Below are 8,740 nucleotides of genomic sequence, written 5' to 3'. Positions count from 1 at the left end.
GTTACTCTTCCTGGTGTGAGGTTGTTCGGTTGCTCAGTTGTGTCTGACTCTTTGTGACCCCATGGACTGCAGCACATCAGGCTTCCCTGTCCTTCACTATGTTCCTTAGTTTGCTCAGATTCATGTCCACTGAGTCAATGATGCCATCCAACCATCTCATCCTGTCACCCCCTTCTCCTCCTGCCCTCAATCTTTCCCAGCATCAGGGTCTTCTCTAATGACTTGGCTCTTCACATCAAGTGACCAAAGTATTGGAGCTTCAGCATCAGTTCATGGTGTTCTCTTATACTCATTTCTATTTCTGTATAGTCTCTAGTAATATCCCTACTTTCATTTCTGATTTTAGTTATTTTATTGACTTCTCTCTTTTTGTTTGCCATTCTAGCTTAAGTTTGTTCAATTTTGTTTATCTTTAAAGAAAAGACTTTTGGTTTCGTCAATTTTATTTAGTTTTTTAATCTCTTTATCATCACTCTAATCTTTGCTTTTTTCATTCTTCTAGCTTTTGGTTTAGTTTTCTCTTTTTCTTTAAAGTATAAAGTCAGGTAATCATTTTGAGTTCTTTACTTCCTTTCTGATATAGGCTGTAAAATTCTCTCTGAGCATTACTTTCCTGGCATCTCATATTTTGGTATATTATGTTTTCATTTTCATTTGTCTCAAGATTTTTTCTAATTTATCTTTAATTTATTCTTTGGTCCATTTGTTTTTTAAGAGTGTTCTGTTTAATTTCCACATTTTTTGAATTTTCCATTCTCTTCCTATCACTGATATCTAGTTTCATTCTATTTTGGTCAAAGAAGATATTATATTATTTCAATATTTGAAATTTATTGAGACAATTTTTAGTCTAACATGTGGTGTATCCTGGGGAGTGCTCCATGTACACTTGAGGAGAATGTGTGTCTTCTGTTGCTGGGTAGAGTGTCCTATATATGTCTGGTAGACAAAGTTGGGTTATAATATTGTTGATATCTTCTATTTTCTAATTAATATTCTGTCTAGATGTTCTATCAGTTTTTGAAAGTTAAATACTAAGTCTTCAACCATTATCACAGAACTATCTCTTTTCAGTTCAGTTTTATCAAAGTTTGCTTCATGTTAATTTGAGGCTGTGTTTAATACATGTATGATTAAAATTGTTATAGCTTCTTGATGAATTGACAATTTTCTCAACACAAGATGTACTTAGTTTCTTGTAACATATAACATAGTCTTTTAAACTATATTTTTTTCTTATATTAATATTTCCACCTCAGCTATTTTTTGGCTACATTTGTGTGGAGCATCTTTTTTCCATCTTTTTATTTTCCATCTACTTGTGGTTTCAAATCTAAGAGAGTTTCTTATAGACAAGATGGAATTGAATGATATTTCAAAAAATGTGTTTTGCCAGTCTTTGCTTTTTAATTGGAGAGCTTCAGTTCACTTCAGTTCAGTCGCTCAGTCATGTCTGACTTTCTGTGACCCCATGAATCACAGCACGCCAGGCCTCCCTGTCCATCACCAACTCCCGGAATTCACTCAGACTCACGTCCATTGAGTCAGTGATGCCATCCAGCCATCTCATCCTCTGTCGTCCCCTTCTCCTCCTGCCCCCAATCCCTTCCAGCATCAGAGTCTTTTCCAATGAGTCAACTCTTCGCATGAGGTGGCCAAAGTACTGGAGTTTCAGCTTTAGCATCATTCCTTCCAAAGAAATCCCAAGGCTGATCTCCTTTAGAATGGACTGGTTGGATCTCCTTGCAGTCCAAGAGTCTTCTCCAACACCACAATTCAAAAGCATCAATTCTTCGGTGCTCAGCCTTCTTCACAGTCCAACTCTCACATCCATACATGACCACTGGAAAAACCATAGCCTTGACTAGACGGACCTTTGTTGACAAAGTAATGTCTCTGCTTTTGAATATGCTATCTAGGTTGGTCATAACTTTTCTTCCAAGAACTAAGTGTCTTTTAATTTCATGGATACAGTCACCATATTCAGTGGTTTTGGAGCCTCCAAAAATAAAGTCTGACACTGTTTCCACTGTTTCCCCATCTATTTCCCATGAAGTGATGAGACCAGATTCCATGATCTTCGTTTTCTGAATGAGTAATGCAATATTATTCAGCTGTAAAAAGGAACACATTTGAGTCAGTTCTGATGAGATGAATGAACCTAGAACCTATTACACAGTGTGAAGTGAGTCAGAAAGAGAAAGATAAATATCATATTCTAACACATATATGTGCTCTCTAGAAAAAAATGGTACTGAAGAATTTATTTACAGCGCAGCAATGGAGAAACAGACAGAGAATAGACTTACGGACATGGGGAGAAGAGAGGTGAGGATGAGATGTATGGAAAGAGTAACATGGAAAATTACATTACCATATGTATAATAGGTAGCCAAGGGGAATTTGCTGTATGTTTCAGGAAACTTAAACCGAGGCTCTGTATCAAGCTAGAGGGGTGGGATGCAGTGGGAGATAGAAGAGAGGTTCAAAAGGAAGGGATATATGTATACCTATGACCAATTCATGTTGAGGTTTGACAGAAAATGACAAAATTCTGTAAAGCAGCTATGCTTCAATAAAAAATAAATTAAAATAAAGATTCTTACCTTCTAATAATTTAATTACAATGTGTAACTGTAAGGATATCTCATGTTTGTGCTTTTTGAAATTCATTGAACTTAAATGTGTTGATTCAAGTCTTTTTATCAAACTTGAACAGTTTCAATATTTATTTCTTTAAATATTCTTACAGTGTCTTTCTTTCCTCTCTTTCTTGAAAAGAAAGAAATGCCTATGTTGCTTTGCTTGATGACATCCCATAGTCTCTTAGATTCTTTTAGTTATTCTTCATTCTTTGTTCTTTCTACTTCTTAGATTTGCTAATCTGAATTGACCATAATCAAGGGCTCTCATTTTTAATTTTGCTTTTTAAAGTGTGATATTGATGCCTCTAGTGAGTTTTTCATTTCAGTTACGTACTTTTCAGGTTCAGAATATTTGTTTCATTTTATAATTTATATCTACTTATTGATATTGTCTATTTATTCATGGATTGCTTTCCTAAAATATTCCCTAAAAATTGTTTTCTGTAGCTTTTTCTCCATAGTTTCTTTCAGCACTTAAAGAATATTTAAGTCAGTTGACTTAAAGTCTTTGTCTGGTAGGTTTAATGTCTGCTTTCTCAAGGATAGCTTCTTTGCATTTCTTGTCTTTATAGTTTGTGATTTTTCACTGAAAATTGGATATTTTGAATATGATAATGTGGTAATTCTGGAAATTAGATTCTTCCTCCTCCTCCTCAGTATTGTTTCTGTTGCTTGCTCTATTTGTTTAATGAGATTTATAAACGATTTTTGTAAGGTCTGTATTTTGTCTCTATTTTTGGGCTTTAGAGGGACTGAGTGACTTCACTTTCACTTTTCACTTTCATGCATTGGAGAAGGAAATGGCATCCCACTCCAGTGTTCTTGCCTGGAGAATCCCAGGGATGGGGGAGCCTGGTGGGCTGCCGTCTATGGGGTTGCGCAGAGTCGGACATGACTGAAGTGACTTAGCAGCAGCAGCAGCAGCAGCAGAGGGAATGCAGGGAAGTTACACTAGTAACTGCATTTCTACAACAGGGAGAGGAATTTAGTTTGTCTATTCAGTTTAATTCTTAGAACACATATTTTATAGTTAAAATTATTATTTCCATTTTACAAATGAGGAAACTGGGGTTCACATGAGTCCCTTGCGTAAAAGAAGTTTAAACATCATGGACATACAGCTCTGCCTGACTTTAAGGTAAAGTGTCTGTTGTGCTATGCTACCTTTACTTTTTGTAAATTTTTTAGTATAACAAAAGCTCAACTGGGTTAGAGATGACAGAAAAGTGGGCAGGAGGAGGTCAGTCCAGGGACAGATTACTTCTTTATCATAACAGATTGTTTGTTGAATCTTTCATCTCTTGAGGACTTTGAATTGCAGCAGAATTGAACTCAGAGGTTAGAAGGGTCATTATGATTTTAGGTGGGCATCTCTTCATTTATCCTGGGTCTCCTTGGTGGTACAGTGGTAAAGAATCTGCCTGCCCATGCAGGAGATGCAGAAGACATAGATTGAATCTCTGGGTCAAGAAGATCTCCTGGAGTAGGAAATGGAAACCCAGTCCAGTATTCTTGCCTGGAACATTTCATGGACAAAGGAGCCTGGTGGACTACAGCCCAAGCTGTCACAAAGAGTCAGACATGACCCAGCACACGGTGCACCCTCTTCATGTAACCTAGATAATGGGAAGAGGCAGAAGGAATCAGAGGGGCAACAGTCTGGAAGACTCTGGAAGCTGTCCTGGTGGCTTCAGCTACACACATTATTTACTGAACATGCACAAAGTGGACCACAACTCAGAACAAAAGCCAACATTTCCCATTCCATTTTGGAATGGAAGGAGAGCCAATTTCCCCCAGATTGTCCTGTAGAATCTCTTAACAGTTTTCTTCTCTACATATCCCCAGGAGAGATTTTGTTTTGTGGTGAGATCAGGTGAGCAGATAACTTTGAAGGAGACTTCCTTCCCCAAGAGATTTAATTGCAAGGGACTAGGAACAAAGATGTTGCAGAAGAGGGTTCTCTAAGGATTTGTGAAAACAGAAGTAACTTTCCTCAGTCACAGCAGAAGGGAGAACGATGGATGGCAGCAAGGGTTGGCAAGGAATAAAGTCTCTTAGATAGATGCTTGACCTAGCCCAGTAAGGGGTTTCTTCCACAGGTGAGAGGCTCTATATTTTCTCCCAACCAGAAGCCCCTTTTCTTCTGGTCTGACCCACTCCCACACGGCTTTCCTTTGGGATGAGGAATGTCTGGTCTCTATGTGCTCTAATTTTTGTTCCTGAAAGACTCTTTCTTAACTCTTAAAGATTTTGCCAGGTTTTAGCATGGAACTCTCACTTCCAGGTTTTCCTAGATTTCTACATTCTTTCAGACTCATTTTCTTCCATTTTTAACCAGTCTTAAGTGCATTTCTTCAGAACCATGGTGAAAGGCATTTAGTATTTCCTCCCTCAGCTTGGGAAGTACCCATAGCACCACAGCTAACTGCTATTTTCATAAGACAGGAGGATATTCTTGAGGTGTTCTGACCACACAAGACTTTATTTCTCCTGGAAATTTCTTTTCTTTACATTTCCTAAGTCCCTCCTGATTCCATTTCAGGCCCATTTCCTTTAAGAAGATTACAAGATCTTTCTTGCAATGAGAGAGATCCCACTGTAGACCCAACTGACCGATCTGATCAGTCCTCCCTGGGTTGTGAAATCTGTTCACCAAGGACATAGGGCTCCCAGTGGGATCTGCCTCTTGACTCTCCAGGCTTTCCTGATGTCATTGATTACCTGGGTTCAGGTAAGGCTCTTCTTGCTGTGTCTTGTATCTCACCTCTCTGCTATCAAATGTCTTTTACCCCACTACCATTCCTGCCATTCTCCTGTTTACAATTTCTCTTAAGGTAGGAAACTCGTGTGGTTAGATTTTACTTCTGAAAAAAATTTTTACCTCTCTTAATCCTTTATTCCTTGGGCAGAACTAGAGAAGACCTGAGGGTTGTTTGATTGAGGTTTTCGGTTTAAAGCTTGGGAGACTGAGACCCAGAAAGAGAAGATTACCTCTCAGGGTCTCATCACAAGTTTCAGGAACAGTGGGCACGATTTGTCTTTTCAAGTCGAGAGAGGATGCAACAAAGTCTAGACTACCTGAAATTGGCTGACTCAGGGTATGGGGAGAGTTATCTGCCTGTGATGATATCTGGTTGTTAGATTTTGAAAGACAGGATAAAATCCTCTACTTACATATGTGCCTATATTTCCAACCTTAGAAAACAAATTTCTTCTTGCTGTTCCCCAACATCCTGTATATATATTTTTTTCTTTTGGAAGTCCTCTCCAATACCCCATCTAGTTGAATGTCAGAGCTCTACTCTCATTTGGAGAAATATGTTTCGATGTGCCTGCTCCCTTCTTTTCCAACCCTATAGCTTTTTCTTCTTTGAGAAAGTTACCCTATAGGTTTGACTTCCCCCCTTTGCGGTCTCTTACAAAATTCCTAGGTGTACCTCTGCAGGAGTGTCATGTACAGACTTGGGCTCCGGCAAGTCTGATCTGAGTGGTGCAGGAAACCTTTTCTGTCCTAAAATATCTCCTGCTTTGCCTAAGCAAAATCTTGTATGTTGCCACCTGGGAAGGCTTTCTCTGGAGAAATTTGTATATCAATCGATAGCAAAGTGTTAGATTACATTATAGTGGGGTTTCCTTATTAGCAAAGATCAGTTTTCCCATCAATTCATTAAAAGACATTTATCAAAAATCAATTGATTCATTTGGTAAGTCAGAGTAAACAGCTCAAATTTTCTTTTAACTTGTATGTTCTGATTTCCAGTGCAATTAACTTTTAAAAAAACTTACCTCTTTTACTGTCCTTCTGCTACCACTTTTGTCCAGAGCATAATAAGTAACAGAGGTTGTAGACATCATAATAATTGCCACTGTGTATACGGCACTTACTGTATACCAGACATTAGAGAAGAGGCTTTATATACATTATCCTATTTTACCCTCATTGTATTCTTTAAAGATGATAAAACTGGGGGGCTCCTGCTTGGACCATCATAGCTAATTACTAGTAGTTACTTCTTTCTCTCCTCTGTCTTCTTGTCTCTCTGCCATTCAGTGACTAGGCATTGACCTGCTCCTTTTCTCAACAGCCAAGGATACCCACCATTTGCTGAGCCTTTTCTGTGTGAGCTTTTAAACATGTGAACTCATTTAATCTTCATAACCACGGTGGAAGATGATTACACGTCATTTTATTGATGAGATGAAAGATTCGGTGAGCACTTGCCCAATGCTAATAATTGGCCAAATTCTATCTCTTAGCCATGACCTGGTGATATATAGGTTTCCATTCCAACTCTTGAATCTGAACATTCATGGGTAGGCTCCCTCAACTGCCAACCTATGCGGATCCTCTGCTGAGTCAATAGGCCCAACTTGCCACCCCCATCAATATTTTGCTTTCTCTTCTCTGCCTCAAGCTCTGTCTTTTCCCTATCTCTGAAGTATTTAATTGACTTCTGCTAAGTTTGGATATTCCAATTATCCTTCAGGATCCAACTTCACCTCCTGGGCACCCGGAGGCCTCTCTTGATTCCACAAAATAGTGGAGAACTTCCTCCCTGGTACCCTTAAGGGCAGAGAGATTGCACCCATGGGAATTGCTGGACTGCCACATCCCCTTAGTGCTACATGTTCTTGGGTGTGAACACTTGTGGTGCACACAGAGACCACACTAACAGTGTTTGTGTTCAGTAATTTAAGTTTGGGGAAATCCATTCTTAAAAGTGTAAACAGTACCACCAGATAAATAATGTCAATTTAGAAATGAAATGCATTTTATTTTCACTTTTTAAGAGAATATAATAGAACTGCAGACTTTCTATCCATAATTGTGCACATAAGCACCAAATTTTGTGCATAACTTCAGGGTTTATAAATTCCTATTTAAGCTAACTTTGATGTTCTGTTGGTCAATAAAGCACTACAAGATTAATCAGCAACTTATTAATTCTAGACACCAACTGATATAAGAGGAGAGACCACTGAGGAGGAGGGACTTGATGGAAGAGTCAGAATTTGGGGGGTTGGGAGGAAAGATCATCAGGAGTGTCAGATCCCAGGAGAGGAGTGCATCTGCTTATCCAGTCTATTCTCCACACCTAGAACAGAACCTGGAACGTTATAGATGTTCAGTAAGTGTCACCTGAATGAATGAATAGTCAGGGAAGGCATTCCAGGCAGATAGGATGGTATGAATTCAAGCACAGACTCTGTCCAGTAGGAACCTGAGTGGACTTGGACATATCAAGATGGAGATAAAGTCTGAGACTCAACAGGCAGGTCTGGCGTGTCAGGATCTGTTGAGTTTGGCCTTACAGGGTCTGTGGATCTCTGTTCACCTGGAAGAAGCCAGGCTCTTGAACATGAGCGCAGGATGTTCCAGTGGGGGTTGGGAAGGAAGCTGGGAAGGGTCAGGCCATTGTACTGCTTCTCTCCAGACTGTAAGCAACTGCCTCTGAGGAAAGCCAGAAGAGTTTGAAGACAATCCAGTCTGCTCCACAGCTTTCCCCAGAAGGGTGGGCAGAGCCAAAGACATTGGGCTCTCCCAGCTCCCAGAGTCTCAGAACTCAGAGAGCTCATTAATGTGTTGTTAACGGGAGAATTCTGTGCCTCTGCCTGGCTGCCTTCTGCACTCAGGGACTCCTTTTCCTATGTCTTCTCTCATCTGTGCCATTGTCTTTCCCCTGATCCTTCTCTCTCAGCATCTGTGTTCCCTTTTCTCACCATGTTTGTGTTCTCTACTTTCTCTGTCTCTTCTTGGGAAGAATAATTTTTTATATTGCAACACAGTTCTCTATTTTTTTTTTTTCTATTTTTTCGTGGCTATTAATCTTGTCTCCTTTTCCATGACATTTTCTCATTATTCCTTTCATCTCTCCCTTCCTCTCCTGGTCCATTGTTATTGTTTCTCCTCATCCTTCAGCTCTCTAATCCCTCACCCTCTTTCTTTCACATTCTCATCCTATTGCTCTACAAGGCTTACAGTCTTTGCCTGGAATGGGATTATCAATTTGATCCTATGTGCTACGAGTGTGGTGTGTATGGCTAGTTAGCTTTGACAACAAAGAGATCCCCCACAATATCCCCCAAGTTGA

Source organism: Bos indicus, chromosome 7, assembly GCF_029378745.1.
Source record: "Bos indicus isolate NIAB-ARS_2022 breed Sahiwal x Tharparkar chromosome 7, NIAB-ARS_B.indTharparkar_mat_pri_1.0, whole genome shotgun sequence".
Lineage (NCBI taxonomy): Eukaryota > Metazoa > Chordata > Mammalia > Artiodactyla > Bovidae > Bos > Bos indicus.
Note: the sequence above shows the minus strand (reverse complement) of the source record.